Here is an 18,510-nt window from a genome sequence, read left to right on the forward strand (position 1 = left end):
CTACTACTCGTCCCCTAGGTGCCCCCTAAGTATTTTTTGAGAGCCACACACGTGTACGGTGCGTATGGCACGAATACAATAGTGAGACGATGCGCACACATGCCCGGAAAGTAGGGGTATGGTGCGCTCGCGTATGGCACAAATACAATAGTGAGACGATGCACACACACACCCGGAAAGTAGGGATACGGTGCGCTCGCGTATGGCACAAATACAATAGTGAGATGATGCGCACACACGCCCGGAAAGTAGGGGTACGGTGCGCTTGCGTATGGCACGGATACAATAGTGAGATGATGCGCACACATGCCCGGAAAGTAGGGGTAAGGTACGTTTCACACGCTGTAGTGAATGCAGGGGTACGGTGCGTTTCATACGCAGATGCGAATACAGGGATACGGTGCGTTTCACATGGTGCGTTTCACACACTGTAGTGAATGCAGGGGTATGGTGCGTTTCACACGATGCGTTTCACACGATGTAGTGAATGCAGGGGTACAGTGCGTTTCACACGGTGCGTTTTACATGCAGATGCCAATGCAGGGGTACGGTGCGTTTGACATAGTGTGTTTCACATGCTGTAGTGAATGCAGGGGTATAGTACATTTCTCACGGTGCGTTTCACACACAGATGCCAATGCAGGGGTACTATGCGTTTCACACGCTGTAGTGAATTCAGGGGTACTGCGCGTTTCACACGCAGATGCCAATGCAGGGGTACGGTGCGTTTCACACGGTGCGGTTCACACGCTGTAGTGAATGCAGGGGTACGGTGCGTTTCACACGGTGCATTTCACACGATGTAGTTAATGCAGGGGTACAGTGCGTTTCACACGCAGATGCCAATGCAAGGGTACGGTGCGTTTCACACGGTGCGTTTCACACGCTGTAGTGAATGCAGGGGTACGGTGCGTTTCACACGCAGATGCCAATGCAGGGGTACGGTGCGTTTCACACGGTGCGTTTCACATGCTGTAGTGAATGCAGGGGTACGGTGCGTTTCACATGCTCACGTATGGCACCATTACAATAGTGATACGAGGCGCACACATGGCAGGGATGTAGGGGTAAGGTTCAAACAAGGATGTCTATCAAGTTCTTATCATTGCATACTTACATGAGCAGGCCCTAGGTGTGGCAGGCAGTGATATAGCACAGGGCATCTGATCTTGTTGCACAATCGATGGGTGATGAGCTGTTGACACATTTCATGTGTGATGGGGCACTATGTGGTACACATCACCTTTACACTTGTCCCATATGTATCATAATGCAGATGTTGTCATGCACATCAACACTGGGATGGCACAGTCATGACTACGGGCACCGGTCTCATGATTCCAGGGACTGGGGCACTTTGTCACTTGACATTTCACGCTCAGAATGACCCTATGTGACTATGTCCGGTGTGTGTCATGTTAAAGATTGAGCTTGCTGTTTGTGTTCCGTAAACTGCATCTGCTGTTGGTGCATCTAACATGGGTCTGGGTTGAGATGGGAATGGTTTCACATGTACGCACACCATGCCACATGTGCATTCCCACGGCTTTTGGGTCTGATGGCATCATACATCATTTTTCCCCAGGCATACATGTCTGCATCGTGACAATGGCTGTGTTGTTTTGTTGTCACATGCACACCTTAATCACAATGTGTTTGATATGTACATTTGTCATTCCATGTGACCTGTGCGTGTATCTTGCAGTCAGCTGTCTGGATGGGATGACAACCTTCCACTGCAGGTATTGTGACGTGTGTCACTCCGGTGATATCTCGGGCTGTTAACTCAGACCAGCCCAGCAGCTCATTTGAGGGCATGTCATGTTTATTTGTCAATCAACAGGTGTATCTGGGTTTTCGTAGGAGTGCCAGCAAGCTGGCATATGTGTCCTGGATGTATTGCACACGCCTGACTCCATAGTGACCTGATGTGTAGTAGCAGTTTTGCATGTGCTATGTACATTGATATCGATGTTGGCTGACAGTTATTCTCCATTCTTCCCAAATATGTCCTGCAGGGCACCGCCACTACCAAGGCCATTTCCAGACTTGGCTACCATGAGGGAACGTGCTTGCATCCGACGTTACAGATTCACTCAACAGTTGATTCAGGACTTGATGAACAGGCTGGAACCACATCTCCGACCGCAACACAGGTATCCTACTGCGCTGACCCCCAAGCTAAAGGTGATGGCAGCCCTCCATTTTTTTGCTACAGGTACGTTTCAATTAACCATAGCTGATTTTGGTGGAATGTCACAAACAATGTTCAGCCGTGTCCTGCATGATGTTTTAGCAGCCATGTTGGAGCACATTGATGAATTCATCAAATCTCCACTCCTGAAGAGTTGAGAGATGTCAAGGGTGAATTCTATGCCCTGGGAGGGATGCCACATGTCATTGGGTCCATCGATGGGACACATGTGGCTTTGGTGCAACCACAGGCTCAGAAGCAGGCTTACCGCAACAGGAAACATTATCATTCAATAAATGCCCTGGTGGTGTGTCTTGCTAACATGCTGATTTCCCATGTTTGTGCACTTTTTCCAGGATCGGCACACGATTCATTCATCTTGAGGCATAGCAGGGTGCCACGAATGATGCTGCAGCTGCGCAACGATCGGGCATGTCTTGTTGGTGGGTAAACTCTGTTTGTCCTTATGTGTTTCAGAATCTTTTGCTCTGACGGCATCTCCTGACCCACTTATTTATATGATGTATCTTTGTATGTGACCCGGGATATCCCAACATTCCATGGCTAATGACACCTCTCCGCAACCCAAGAACAGCTGCAGATCAGCGGTACAATAATGCACACGGGCAGACCAGGTGAGTGATTGAGCGGACGTTTGGCCTCCTGAAGAGCCGATTCCGGTGCCTCGATATGCCCCGTCCAAGGTCTGTAATATCTTCATCGTGTGCTGCATGCTGCACAACATGGCAGTTGAGAAGGCAGTGCCACTCATCCTGGATCCTGAGGAGCAGGAAAATCCACCCATTGAGGATGAATGGCTTGGTCTCGATGCAAGTGATGAGGAGGATGATATCCGGAGGCAGCTCATACGCAACTTCTTCTCATAATTGTGAGTCACTTGGAATGAGTGTGCAAGCTTGTAGCATTGAGTGGCATGTGTTGCAATGTGTGTGTCCAGCTGACTGTATGCAAAGTAACTTTTATGTGTGTTCTGATGTGTCACGCAAGTGCTGATGTCATGCCACACAGACATGCGCAATGACTTAGCTTGAAATTTACATGTGTACTACATTGTTCCTGTTTTGTACATGCCCATGTCTTTAGCAAAGGTTTTTAACGGTGACCCCTTGTGTGTTTGTCATTCCCAGGTTGCTGTGCCTGTTGTCTGTTTGTGTCATCTTAGTCCTCCTGCTATTCCTCATGATGATTGCAACATGGCCCGAATCAGCGTTCCATGCATGGACATGTGCAAATGTCAGTTCGGGTAAGAGATCCAAATAGGCTCTTTGGGGTTGGTATGGTTTGGGAATGTGTGGGAACTGTTTCTGTGTTTTTTGTAGAACCATCCATATATTTCTCATCACCATGGATCAAATTACATGTTGCACCACTCCCAGGACATACGTTGTTACAACGCATGCTTTTACCACGCATGCTTTTACAACGCAGGTTTTTCAACGCAAGTCGTTACAACGACTTGCGTTGGGGGTTGCTGGATAGTGAATAGTTTACTTTACTATTCCAGTCCCCGTGGATAGTAGGGAAGGTGTTGGATAGTAAATTAAACTATTACCTATCCTAGAGCGCCCCCAGCGCAATTCGTTGTAATGACTTGCGTTGAAAAACCTGCGTTGTAAAGGCACTGCGTGGTAAAAGTTGCGTCGTAAAGGATGTTTCCCCCACTCCCATGACAGGACAGTCACCCTTCTTGACAGTTATCTGTTGTGGAGTTTTGACTCTCGTGAAGGCATCAATGTGTGTAAACCTTGACCCTGACACATTGCGGATACCACAGGTTGACATTGTGTGGGACATCACAACCACAGGCTCTATGGGGAATTGCAGTCTCACTGTGTGCAGCAGGATGTGTTTGGCTCATCCACTTAATCTTGTGTGCCAGTAAAGTTTGATTTCCAATCAACCATGTTGTGAAGGTGTGGACCAGCATATGTCCCACATGGTTTGTCAAATGTCCTGTGAGTCTGTTCGTATGGATGCCTTGCCCCTTGTGCCAGTATGTCATGTCACTGTCACATCGCTTCCTCAGGGCCGGTGGAGAACACTGCTTTGGAAGCCTTCTCAGTAAGTTGATGTTAACTTTCTATTCCCATGATGCCAGGAATGTTGTGCTGATGACGTCACAACGTTGTGCTGTAGCAAATGTAAACGCTTCCGTGGCACCAGTAGGGTGACGTTAATCCCAGGATTCTCTTGTGGCGTGCTGCATATCCTGGTCACGGTAGGAGTGGTTTTGTGCCATTGCTCCTCATTACTCTCTGTTGAGTTCCGGCCCAGCAGCTTGTTTCGTTAGGCATTTCGAAGTCCAGTTGGACGAGCCAATGACTGGCTCTTGTGGGGCTTCCTTGTGTTTACCTAATTCCCTCCCTCGTTGGATGAGCTTCTTAAGGCTCCTACGGGTGATGTGTAATTTCCCTTCTTGACCCTCACTGATTCCCAGGGGTAAGTACGGATTGTTGCCTTTGTGTGAGTAGCTATGCCGCGCATTAGAATTTCTGTTTATTGGAGCCTTATTCATACACTGTGATTTCCCTGATTACTGCATGGGTCTAATTGCATTGAAGCAGCCTGCAGAGCGTTATACCCCCTTCATTTATCTCCAAAACTCTGGTACCTTTTATGTGTCCTTGTTCAGTCCTCAGATCTAGTATCATTTTCATTACTGTGATCCCAAATAGGATACAGTGGCTGTTGTTTTCCTTTACAGGTGTAACTGTTACAGTATAGGTCCTGAGGCATTCTGTGATTCAGTGACAAGAAGGGTTGAATCCTTATGCTTGTTTACCTTTGTTTCAGATCTCCCTCCCTGCTTTTCCCTTCCTTTCCTTCCCTCGCCTGATCACCCTTTTGAGTCAGTCATTTCTACTCAGACCAAGGGGCTATCGGGAGATGCACCACTTTGAGCATCGCACGTTTCTGAGGATTCAAGGAACCGACAGTCCCAGGCAGTCGTGTGCACATTTTTTCACCAGCATTACAGGTAAACTCATTACATGACTGTTATTTTCTTCAGAGCAATGGCACTGGCCATGGACATTGGCTCAAGCAGCATGGCCTCAACACAAACTTGATCCATTTGTGTAGAAAATGTGTTCCCCACTGTACAATGTGCCTCATTAATGTCACCGCAGATCTCTTGCCAGTTTGCATGTGTCATCTTTGGCATAATTTACAAAGATTGTGCATATGGGAGTATGTGTACTGTGGCAACATGCCTGCAGTTTATCATGGCTAATGATCCATATTGTGCATGAAGTACATGGTTGTGTATGTATTGTTGCAGCTTGCTACCCACAACGGGCAGGCAACACCCGCTGACGCTGTGTGTCCTGTGCACAGCTTGGCCTTTTGGTGCCTGATCCTGTGCCCGTCATATTTGGTGATTGTTCATCCATTTTCTTTCAGTGAGCCATGAGTAACCAGACACTCCTTCCTTTTCATACACCTGTTGCATTGTGTCTTTCGAACCTCCTTGTCTTTGTGTGCTAGTTTTTGCATGGCGTCTCACCCCTTCCACGTAATGTGTTCACTCATTCCGGCTGCTGCCTCCCCTGCAGCACCGCACCACCGAGTGCCCTGATTCTGCAACACACACGCCTCCCATATGCTCCTCCCTCCCTCCACCTATTCTTAATGCAGGCAGCAGCTTGTCAGTGCCACTGTTGCGCCACCTCCGTGCAAAAGGCAGGACCGTCAGCGCCTGCAAAGTGCACAGTGTAAGACCCTCTGGTCCTTCCATGATGCAGGTAACACAACAGCCTCATGCTCCAGCCACCCTCCAAACAGTGAACACCAGACAATCATCCACCTGCTATCAGGCAACCCCTAAGCGCACCCATGACAGCTTCGCAGACTGTGTGTGCAACTCCTACTGCCAACACCGTGCTGCCCCGCATAACAGACCATGTCCGTACAACCAGGTCATTTGCCTCCTACTGCACACCCGCTCCATCCACCTGCACACCCTTGGACTCTGTTACCTCCTCAACACAACAGCCCCACACATTGCCTTCATTACAGTAACCTGGTTGAACGCATCCTCAGCACACTACTTCAACATTGCCATCAGAGACGGATACAAGATCACCCACAGGGACCGCACCAACAATCCAGGAGGATGAATTGCAATTATTTCTGAAGTACACCCTCAGAGACACATACAACACCAAGGACACACTCAGCATTGTCAAACATCTGCACTTCAGGTTTCACACCAACCCCTGACCACCCTCAGTCTAACTATCATCTACAGATCTCCAGGCCTACACCCACAATTCTGATAAGCCATCTACAATGATATTCCTAGTCATTTATTGAGCGCACATCTAACCCAACGGGGTGTCCCAGCGCTGTAGTGTGCCGGAAATGAGGCAGCATACGGAGGAGCAACTAATCAAGCGGGCTAAATAGCCAGGTGTTAAGGGCTTTGCGAGGCTCACGTTCAGACAGAATCATACGCAGCGGAAGAGGTAGCTTAGTCCAACATTGGGTGGTTCCTACCTGAAAGCTTCCACCCCCTGATCTAGGTTTTGCAAACCAAGAACTAATGAGCAAGTGCTTGTCATTGAAACGTACAGATCGTGATTGACAATAGGGACGGAGTCTCCTCCTAAGTTAGACCGGACCACTGCCTTGTCCTGCCCTGAAGGCGAGTGTCAGCGCATTGAAATCTATTTGTGTAGCCCTGGGAAGCCAATGGAGTACTCTAAGATACGGGGAGATATGTTGTCAAAGTGAGACTACACATACCAGGCGGGCAGCAGCGTTTTGGACCGTCTGCAGTATACGGAGCAAGCCTAATGAGAGACCCACGTATGAGCCTTTTGCGTAGTCTAAATGGGAGGGGATCATTGCGTGAACCACCGTTTTCCGGGTTACATTGTGCAGATAGTGAATAAATCTCTTGATGATTTTACTCTTGCCAAAACAAGCGGCACACGCCTCTTGTACCTGTGTGGCAAGGGATAGCTGATTGTCCCATCTAACTCCAAGATTCCTGACCAAGTCCTTGTGTGCCGGAGCAATGGCCAGTTCCTCTGGCCACCACAGATTGGAATAGAGGGGAGAAGGTTGGTTACAAAAATAGGATCTAGGTGTTATCTGGATTAAGTTTTAAGAAATTGTGGTCCATCCAGGCCGCAATAATCTTGAAACAATTTTCGAGTGGGTCAAAATTAGCGGAACACACAGCATTTAAGGTGAATAGAAGCTGAAGATCATCAGCATATAATATGATTTTGACTTCAGACATGGCAATCGATTCAGCCAGTGGGGTTAAGTAAATCTTAAAAGTCGGAGGGCTCAGAGGAGAGCCCTGCGGCATGCCCCACTTCAGTGGTTTGACTGGGGAGATGAATAGATAGGTCCGGACCTGCTGTGTGCGGTCAGATAGTAAGGACGATATCCAGTTCAGCACTGAGCCCCCCCACACCTATGGTCTTAAGGCGGTTCAGAAGAATGGGATGGTCGACGGTGTCAAATGCTGTAGACAAGTCTAACAGCAGCAACACCGTCTTGGAACCTCCGTCAACCGCCCAGCGTATAGAGTCTGCCATTTCAATGAGGGCCGACTCCATACTATAGCCGGGATGGAAGCTGGATTGAGAGTTGTGGAGGAGGCTATTATCTTCAACAAAGGCCATCAGTTGCTGCCAGAAAGATTTCACTGAAATCTTGGCCGGAGCTGGTAAGAGAGAGTTAGGTCTATGATTGCAAGGAGATTCAGGATCTGCGTTGGCTTTCCTTAAGATGGGCAGGAGGAACGCGTGTTTCCACCCATCCGGATTAGAGCCCAATTTGAGGGAAAGGTTCCAGATGGCGTGTAAATGGTGATTGTGAATCTTAGCAAGGATGTTGTATTGCTCGGCGGGCAAGGGGTCAGTAGGGGAACCAGATTTACACATCTGCAATTTGAGCAGAGAGGCTTCCTATGAAATTGTGGCTAAATCTGAGACCACAGAGCTGGGAACCGACTTTACTGATTGGTCCTCAGACATTGGACACCTACATCAGCACGTAGGCCCTCACCTACACAGACTACATGAGTCAGGGGGACAGCAAATCCTGGCTGGAGGACAACCACACCACCATCCTGTATTGGAACATCAACATTTGCATCCAGTTGTCCAAAAAACAACACACTGCACCACACTCCGCTACAGATCCACCAAAAAAGCCTTACCTGAGTCAACACAAACAAGCTGTGTGGCATCTTCACACAGGACACTCCAACTCCAACCAACAATACCGCCATACCTTGCAACCACACACACTGAATGAGCGACTGATCCAACACACTTGCCACATTGGCGGACTTTCCTGTGAAGCACAACAACAGTTAAGCCACCAGGGTTAAGGCAGACCTACTGGACTCATACAGGTCTAGCCAGACTCATGTGTAAACCTTGTAAATGAAACAACCATTAGTTACCGTTCAGCCCTGAAATCCAAACACACAGACATCACAATATCATCAGCATGGACAAGAGGACAACCTTCAGGTATGGCCTAGGCACCAACACACACAACATGAGCAATTTTTGCCATAGGCTGGCAAGCTTGTGGTTGCGGGCCAGTAGGCCTAGGGTTATATGATGAATGGGTGCATGAAACAACTCTCTCTGTGTGGTCTCTCTTCTATTAATTTAAACATCCATTTTTTATTAGAATTGCAATTTTTATTTTGGGTCTTTGCGTTTTTGGGTGTGTTGTGTTAATAATAATAAATGCCTAGTTGCAATAGTATTAATTGAAGCACGACATAAGCAACATTTATTTAACTGATGTTACTCTGGCTTCTTTGCTTTTAGGTGCACAAAGACTGAAAACTAGGAATCATCCTCATCCTCATCATCCTGTAGTGCCAGGAAGAAGTCCTGCTGCAGTGTGTGCACAATGTCACGTGACGTCACCTGTGGCCACAAACAACTCTGCAACTCGTGCAACTGCGTCCTGCTGTTCTGACATCTGAAGAAGATGGGCCCAAAGAAGGGTGGCCGTAGCTCCTCTACCAAGAAAGTTGCCAGTGCCACTGCCAGTAAGAAGGAGCAGAAGAAACAAGTGGCGCCACTTACCAAGGAGACTGGTGTGCCGACCAACACTTTTTTTGGGGGAAAAAAACCTACCCCTGCTGCAGCGGTGTCCGCCGGGGACCAACCTGGGAGCAGCACCTCCGCTTCATTGGTCTCAGTGCCACCGCGCCAAGTTAGGCCCAAGCCCATGAGTGCCCAGAGGCAGCCACTTTAATTGCTCTTTCACCATCGACCAGTGATGTTGGCGTTGACTCATCGCAAAGTAGCATCCAATCAACACAGGGTGTAACTCATCTGACTAGTGTTCACCCACAGCCGCAACGACAACCACAGGTGCAACAAGGAGAGGCACAAGGAGAGGCGCACGGAGAGGCGGAAGCAGAGGCACAGGCAGAGGCGTAAGGAGAGGCGCAAGGAGAGGCGCAAGTAGAGGCACAAGGAGAGGCACAAGGAGAGGCACAAGGAGAGGCACAACTGCCCACAATGCTTGTTCTTCCAGAAGTAGCAGCACATGAGGAAATCGAGATTCATGCCGAGGTATCAGCCGAGCAAGCCACTCCTGATGATCCATTGTCTTCCAGATCCCCAGCAAGTAAAAGGAGGGCTACTCGTACAACTTCTTCTTCAAGCCCCCTTCCTTCTGATGATCTAGATCTTGATTGGCACCCACCAATTCAGTCTGAGAGGGAGGCACGCCATGAGCCCACAAAGCTAGGTAAAAGGAAGGTTCCCACAAGGCTTTCAGTTATGGGTGATGACGAAGAAGAAGTAGAAGTCATCACAGTTGTCATTCCAGCCCCAGCGGGAATGCAGCAGACAGACATTTTAACCCTATCCCGAAATGCTGCGCTGGATGTGGGCGGCGTGGCACTGGTACCACCACCAACACAGGTAACTACTACACAAACACGACCTACAGCTTCCATATTTTCTCTTCAGAAGGGCCGGCAGGCACCTCCATCCAGCTCGACCTCCATTCCCTCAAGTAGTGGTGCTGTAAGTGCACAACAGAGACAAATTCCGCCACGCCCATACTCCACTTCATCTGGCATTGAAAGTGGCACCTCCACCACCACCACCAGAAATCTCAACTCTCTAGTTTGGGACTTCTTTAGTATTAGCAAAAAGGCAGAAAACCACGTTATTTGTTCGATTTGCAAACAAGTAGTTAGTCTGGGTGAGCCAGAGAGGTCATCTCCAAAAACACCACAGCATCCGGAAAGCCAAAAATCCAAATCCAAATGCAGCCATTGATATTGCATCTGGTGTTGACGAGGAGCTGATCGTGTAGGGGGGAGGTGAAGAAGCGAGAGACATTTTTTTCTGGTACACACAGAACCCCTGGCAGCTGCACTGCAGTGGTAGCGCCCACGCCCTTTACCCCAGCAACATCTAGGAGGCACAGTCTGGTAGAGACACCGATGCGAAAAAGTACATCAATGAGCCTAACTGAGTTGAAGAAGTCTGGATCATCATCACATATGAAAACGGTCCAGACCACCATTAAAAGCATGTTTTGGTCAGAGGCGCCATTTGAACGCAACCACCCAACTGCACGTCTGTATAATGCAATGCTGGCTAAAATGTTAGCGCTGGACCTTCTCCCTTTTTCTTTTGTGGAAGGTGTGGGTTTTCTAGAATTTGTGGCAACAGTCTGCCCTAAATGGAAGGTTCCTAGCCGGGCCTAATTTGCCAGAGTTGCGGTTCCAGCACTACATCAAGATGTGCTGGATGTGATTGGGGCAGCTTTGCAGAAGAGTGCTGTTCACACTATCCACTTGACAACAGACATGTGGACCAGTTGCCAAGCCATTGATTACATGTGCATCACTGCACACTGGGTCTCTTTTGCGGGGGTTAGAGAGAAGGTAGCTACACGTGTTGATAGTGTCACAATTTTTCAAGCTACTCGGAAACATGCAACAGTAGCCATGTTTGCCATGGAGAAATCTCATACTGCAGTAAACATCCCAGGCCAAAGGGTTGGATCCGAGGATGAGGACCTCCGTCTTGTCCGAGTTCAGCTTCAGTCGGCTGTTCCTCATCCATTCAGCAACGGCCTTCATTCCTTTGTGAAGGTTGGTTTTGGCGGTGTGGGGGTCCTTGGTGAGGGAGAGTATCAGCTGGGTGTCATCGGCATAGGAGAGGATGTTGAGGTCATGCCGACGGGCGACGTGGGCGAGCGGTGCCATGTAGATGTTAAACAGGGTTGGGCTGAGGGATGAGCCCTGGGGTACGCCGCAGATGATCTCGGTGGCTTCTGAGCGGAAGGGGGGAAGGCGGACGCTCTGTGTTCTGCCGGAGAGGAAGGAGGAGGTCCAGTCCAGGGCCTTCTCTTGTATCCCAGTGTTGTGGAGGCGTGTTCGTAGTGTGTGGTGACAGACCGTGTCGAAGGCGGCTGACAGGTCCAGGAGGATGAGGGCAGCCATTTCTCCATTGTCCAGCAGGGACTTGATGTCATCGGTTGCGGCGATGAGGGCAGTCTCAGTGCTGTGGTTGCTACGGAACCCGGACTGGGAAGGGTCCAGGATGTTGTTCTTCTCGAGGTAGCGGGTCAGTTGTTCATTGACGGTCTTCTCGATGACCTTTGCCGAGAACGGGAGCAGGGAGATGGGCCGGAAGTTCTTGAGGTCCTTGGGGTCCGCCGTGGGTTTCTTGAGTAAGGCGTTGATCTTGGCGTGCTTCCAGCTATCCGGGAAGGTTGCTGTCTCGAAGGAGGTGTTGATGACTTTCCGGAGATGGGGTGCGATAGATGTGCTGGCTTTGTTGAAGATGTGGTGTGGGCATGGATCTGACGGAGATCCGGAGTGGATGGTGTTCATGATCTTGATGGTGTCATCGTCGTTGATGTTGGTCCAGTAGAGCAGGCGGTTGGTGCGGATGGTGGTCATGGGGGCGGAGGTCTCAGTGGTTGTTGGGGCGGTCGTGGCATTGTAACTGTCGTGGATGTTTGTGATCTTGCGGTGGAAGAAGGTGGCCAGCGAGTCGCACAGGTCTTGCGAGGGTGGGACGTCGCTGGTGTTGAAGCTGGGGTTGGAGAGTTCCTTCACGATTTTGAAGAGCTCTTTGCTGTTGTGGGCATTGTTGTCTAGGCGGTCTTTGAAGGAGGCCCTTTTGGCGGATCTGATGAGGTGATGCTGTCTGCGGGTGGCATTCTAGTGGGCGGCGTGGCTGTCCGGTGTTCGTTCACGGAGCCAGATCTTCTCCAGCTTTCGGCAGATTTGCTTGGAGGCCCGGAGGCCTTCAGTGAATCAGCTGGCTTTCTTGTTGGTATGATTGTTGGAGGGTTTCTTGATCAGGGCGAGGGTGTTGGCGCAGTCGTCGATCCACTGTCTGAGGTTGCGGGCGGCGGTGTCAGGGTCGGTATGGTTGGCGGGTGGGCTCTGGGCGAGGGTGGTAGTTAGCTGGTCTTCGGTGACTTTGCTCCAGCGGCGGTGAGGCATCTGTTGGGTGTAGTGGTGCGTGGTGGGTTTCTTGAAGGTGAAGTGGATGCAGTGGTGGTCGGTCCAGTGGAGTTCGGTGATATGGTTGAAGGAGACATGGGGGCTTGCGGAGAAGATGGTGTCAAGCGTGTGACCGGCGGAGTGGGTGGGTGTTGTGACGAGTTGTCTGAGTCCGAGGTTGGCTAGGTTGTCGATCAGGGTGGTGGAGTTGGTGTCATCATTGTTCTCGAGGTGGAAGTTCAGGTCCCCGAGGTGGATGTAGTCCATGGAGGCGAGGGCGTGTGTGCTGACGAAGTCGGCGATGGAGTCGTTGAACTGTGGTCGGGGTCCGGCCGGTCTGTAGATGAGGGTTCCTCTGAGGGTGGTGTTGGGGTCGGTGTGGATCTGGAAGTGCAGGTGTTTGGCGGTGCTGAGGGTGTCGTCGGTGTTGGTCGAGACTCTGAGAGTGTTCCTGTGGACCTTGGCGATTCCTCCTGCCACTCTGTTGGTGCGGTCCTTGCGGGTGATCTTATAGCCAGGAAGACGATGGCTGGGGAGGTTGAGTCAAGTAGGTCCCAGAGTTCAAGGGCATGTTTTCGGGCGGAGCGGGTGTTGAGAAGGATGCATCTGAGGTGGTTGGGTTCTTTCCTGGTCGGCAGCATGGTGGGGCGGATGCTTGTGAAGCTGCAGTTCCGGCAGGTGAAAGCTCCGTGGGTGCGCTTCGGGGCAGGCAGGAAGCAGGTGTGTGATTGTCCGGTGTTGAGTGTGTGGAGGGTTCTGGCATGGTAGCGGTGTCGGGCGTCGTGGCGTTCGTGGTGTCCAGGGGTCTTGGTGCTGGGTGCGGTCCAGGCACGGACGGGCACAGACAGGCTTGCCATAGGTGCACCAGCGGCTTCCATATGAGGGGATGTGGGAGGGAGGAGCAGCTGGGAGGCGGGAGCGGGGCGGCAAATGGGATTGCAGGTGGGCGGGGCCGCAGGGACGCAGCGGCTGGAAAAACGGGCGGGGGCCGCTGGAGAACTGGGCACAGGAAGGAAAAATAAGTTTAGGCAAGAAAACAAGTACAGGCACAGAGGAATAAAAACAAGTCTGGGCAAGAAAGCAAGTTAGGCACAGGGGAATAAAAACAAGTCTGGGCAAGAAAGCAAGTACAGGCACAGGGTAATAAAAACAAGTCTGGGCAAGAAAGCACGTACAGGCACAGGGGAATAAAAACAAGTCTGGGCAAGAAAGCAAGTTAGGCACAGGGGAAAAATACAAGATTAGGCAAAAACAATGCAGGCAGAGCCATGCAGCAGCGTGGGGGGATATTGGCAGTAATATTGTTACTATACTATAAAAAAGCAAAATAACAATGGATTAAACCCAGATCTGTGACTGGGGGTGAATGTTTTGCCATTGTGCAACATTCTGTCCATCATCTTGTGTGTTTTGCTGTTCACCCTATGTGGGAAGGGTATGCCCAGACGTGGGTCCCTTGCTCACTAAGCCACTGGAGTCAAGCTATCCTGGCTGAAGACGGCTGATAGCCAGAAACCGGTCCTAGGATGATTGATTCCGGTCCAGGAAAGACATGGCTTGGCAGTTCGGGCTGGACTGTTCCCAAGAGGCACAGGGTCAAGACTGATTTGCATATGGCCATGTCTGAACTGGGGTGGCTTGGTGAGCAAAATAACGATGGATTAAACCCAGATTTGTGACTGGGGGTGAATGTTTTGCCATTGTGCAACATTCCGTCCATCATCTTGTGTGTTTTGCTGTTCACCCTATGTGGGAAGGATATGCCCAGACGTGGGTCCCTTGCTCACTAAGCCACTGGAGTCAAGCTATCCTGGCTGAAGACGGCTGATAGCCAGAAACCGGTCCTAGGATGCTTAATTCCGGTCCAGGAAAGACATGGCTTGGCAGTTCGGGCTGGACTGTGACCGCCTGGACCTCGTCCCGAACGGTTGCTCCCCCACGCTCCCTGGCTCCTGCTTGCAAGCTTCTTTCCAGCGCCCACAGCTGAAGCGCTTTCAATCGGCCCTCGTGTGTGGTATCGTAGCTCTTGTGATTCTTTAGCTTCACTTATTCATAGCGCTTTGTGCTTTGCTCATTGTGGTAGCGCTTTAACATAACTGCATTTGCCCACAGCTGAAGCACCTTCAATCAGCCCTCGTGTGTAAAATCATAGCGCTTTGTGCTTAGCTCATTTTGGTAGCGCTTTAACTTAACGGCATTTGGTAGCGCTTTTACATATTCGCAGCAGTATTCAGTCCTTTGCGCTTTCTCTGCCTACAGTGCATTCCTTCATTGCTGGCATTGTACTGTGTCGGTTTTGATTCCTATCCCTCCCACCATTTTGTTGTTGGGCTTTCCCCTGGCCCGTCTCCCCGCTACCGCCTCCCAGCTGACCCGCCCACGCTCCGCCCCCCCCACTCACCATTTATGACAGATGTCCCAACGCACAGCGTCCACGCCGAAGGTGCGCCAAAGGTAAGCCCGTCTACGCCCGTCCGCGCCTGGACCGCGCCTAGCGCCAGACCCCCTGGTCCCCGCACCACCCACCCCTCCCGCATTACATACAACGCCTCCACCCTCCTAGCACTAAACCCCGGTCGACTCCCCAACTGCGCCCAAGCCGCACCTGGACACACCCATGGACCCTTCTCATGCAACTCCTGCAAGTATGACGGCACCAAGACCAACTCCACATCCACAAACACCAAACAGAGATCCGACACTAACCACCTTAAATGCATCCTACTCAACACCCGATCGGTCCACAGCCACGCCATCAACCTTTGGAATCTACTAGACACCATCTCTCCAGACGTCGCCTTTCTAACAGAAACTTGGATGAACGCCTCGTCAGCCCCAGACATCACCATAGCCATCCCGGAAGGCTACAAGATCACCCGGAAGGACCGCGTCAACCAGACCGGAGGAGGCATCGCCATTGTACACAAGAACACCATACGCATCACGACCAGCTCGGACGTCAACCTCTCTAGCGCCGAACACCTTCACTTCCAGATCCACACCGACCCCAAGACCACACTCAGAGGCACCCTCCTCTACAGGCCACCAGGACCCCGTGCACAATTCACTGAAGACATCACTGACTTCATCACCCAACACGCCCTCTCCTCCGAGGACTACATCCTACTGGGAGACCTCAATTTTCACCTGGAAAAGAGCAACGACAACAACACCACCACCCTTCTGGACAATCTCGCCAACCTCGGACTCAAACAACTTGTCAATACCCCCACACACCACGCAGGACACACTCTCGACCCTATCTTCACCTCCAGCAAACATATTTCCTTCAGTCACACCACAGTTCTCCAATGGACGGACCACAGCTGCGTTCACTTTGTTTACAATAAGACCACAACCCACAACCATCCACAACATTCCCTGTGAAGAAACTGGAACAAAATCACCATCGACCAGATCTCCACATCGCTTCTTCAAAACCCCCCTACCCACTCATCGAACACCAACCAAGCAGCCATTAACCTCACTCAATGGCTAACCAACACCGCCGACAACCTAGCACCTTTGAAAAAACGTCAAATCAAACTAGGCAGCAAAAACGCCCCCTGGTTCAACGAGGATCTTAAGAAATCCAAGAAACTCTGTCGCTCCCTTGAGAAGGCCTGGAAAAAAGACCCTAACACCAACACCAGGGACGCCTTCAAAAACGCCACACGCATACACCACCAATTGATCCGGACTGCCAAGGAAACCGCATTCAAAGACCGACTAGACAAAAACGCCCACAACAGCAAAGAATTATTCAACATCGTCAAAGAGTTTACCAACCCCACTGCCAACTCCAACGACATCACCCCCTCTCAAACCCTTTGCGACTCCCTAGCTTCGTTCTTCCACGACAAAATCGCAGACATCCACAACAGCTTCGACAACAAACCCGAAGACCAACACACCCAACCCTCTGCCGTACCTTCACCCCCCTTGAACATCCTTAATGACTGGAACCCAATCTCCACTGAGGACACCATCCGCCTGATGAACTCCATCCACTCAGGATCCCCCACAGACCCATGCCCTCACCACATCTTCAACAAAGCAGACTCCATCATAGCACCACACCTCCGAGACGTCATCAACTGCTCCCTCAACTCCGGCACCTTCCCAGAAAGCTGGAAACACGCCGAACTCAGCGCCCTTCTGAAAAAACCCACAGCTGACCCCACCGAACTCAAAAACTACCGTCCCATCTCGCTCCTTCCATTCCCGGCCAAGGTCATCGAGAAGGCTGTCAACAACCAGCTCGCCGCCTTCCTCGAAGCCAACAAATCCCTCGACTCCTCACAGTCCGGCTTCCGAGCCAAACACAGTACTGAGACCGCACTCATCGCAGCAACAGACGACATCCGAACTCTACTGGACAATGGAGACACAGTCGCCCTCATCCTCCTCGACCTCTCCGCAGCCTTCGACACAGTCTGTCATAACACCCTGTTACAATGACTCAGAAACATCGGAATCCAAGGAATAGCACTGGAATGGATCACCTCATTCCTTGCCGGAAGAACTCAGAGAGTACGCCTCCCACCATTCAAGTCAGAGGCCACTGAAGTCATCTGCGGCGTGCCACAAGGATCTTCACTCAGCCCCACCCTCTTCAACGTATACATGAGCCCCCTCGCGACCATCGCACGCCAACACAACCTCAACATCATCTCCTACGCTGATGACACTCAACTGATCCTCTCACTCACCAAAGACCCAAACATCGCCAAAACCAACCTACATGAAGGAATGAAAGAGGTAGCCGAATGGATGAAGCATAGCCGTCTGAAACTGAATTCTGACAAAACAGAAGTCCATATCTTAGGTACCTCCCCCTCCGCCTGGGACGACTCTTGGTGGCCAGAAGCCCTTGGAAAAGCACCCATCCCGACGGATCACGCACGGAACCTAGGCGTCATCCTGGATTCCTCACTCTCGATGACCAGACAAGTCAACGCCGTCTCTTCATCTTGCTTCAACATTCTTCGCATGCTCAAAAAAACATTTCGCTGGATCCCCGCCGAAACTAGAAAAACGGTCACCCACGCACTGGTTACAAGCCGCCTGGACTACGGAAACACCCTTTACGCCGGTACCACCGCAAAACTTCAGAAAAAACTCCAACGCATCCAGAACGCATCAGCCAGACTCATATTAGACATCCCGCGTAAAGAACACATTTCTGATCACCTGAAAGACCTCCACTGGCTCCCCGTCAATAAGAGGATAACCTTCCGCCTCCTCACTCACGCACACAAAGCTCTTTACGAACTTGGACCCGAATGCCTCAATACATGTCTTTCCTTCTACACCCCCTCCCGCCAACTGCGTTCTTCCAACCAAGCCCTCGCTGCTGTTCCCCGCGTCAACAAAACCACCATGGGAGGAAGATCATTCTCCTTCCTAGCAGCCAAAACCTGGAACTCACTTCCCAGGCACCTTCGCCTCACTCAAAACCACCTAGTATTCAGAAAGCAACTTAAAACTTGGATATTCGAGAAGTAATTCCCCACCCCTCTTCAAGCGCCTTGAGACCCTCTGGGTATGTAGCGCGCTATATAAATTTATTGAATTGAATTGAATTGAAATGAGGCACAGGGTCAAGACTGATTTGCATATGGCCATGTCTGAACTGGGGTGGCTTGGTGAGCAAAATAACAATGGATTAAAACCAGATCTGTGACTGGGGGTGAATGTTGTGCCATTGTGCAACATTCCGTCCATCATCTTGTGTGTTTTGCTGTTCACCCTATGTGGGAAGGGTATGCCCAGACGTGGGCCCCTTGCTCACAAAGCCACTGGAGTCAAGCTATCCTGGCTG

Source organism: Lissotriton helveticus, chromosome 1_1, assembly GCF_964261635.1.
Source record: "Lissotriton helveticus chromosome 1_1, aLisHel1.1, whole genome shotgun sequence".
Lineage (NCBI taxonomy): Eukaryota > Metazoa > Chordata > Amphibia > Caudata > Salamandridae > Lissotriton > Lissotriton helveticus.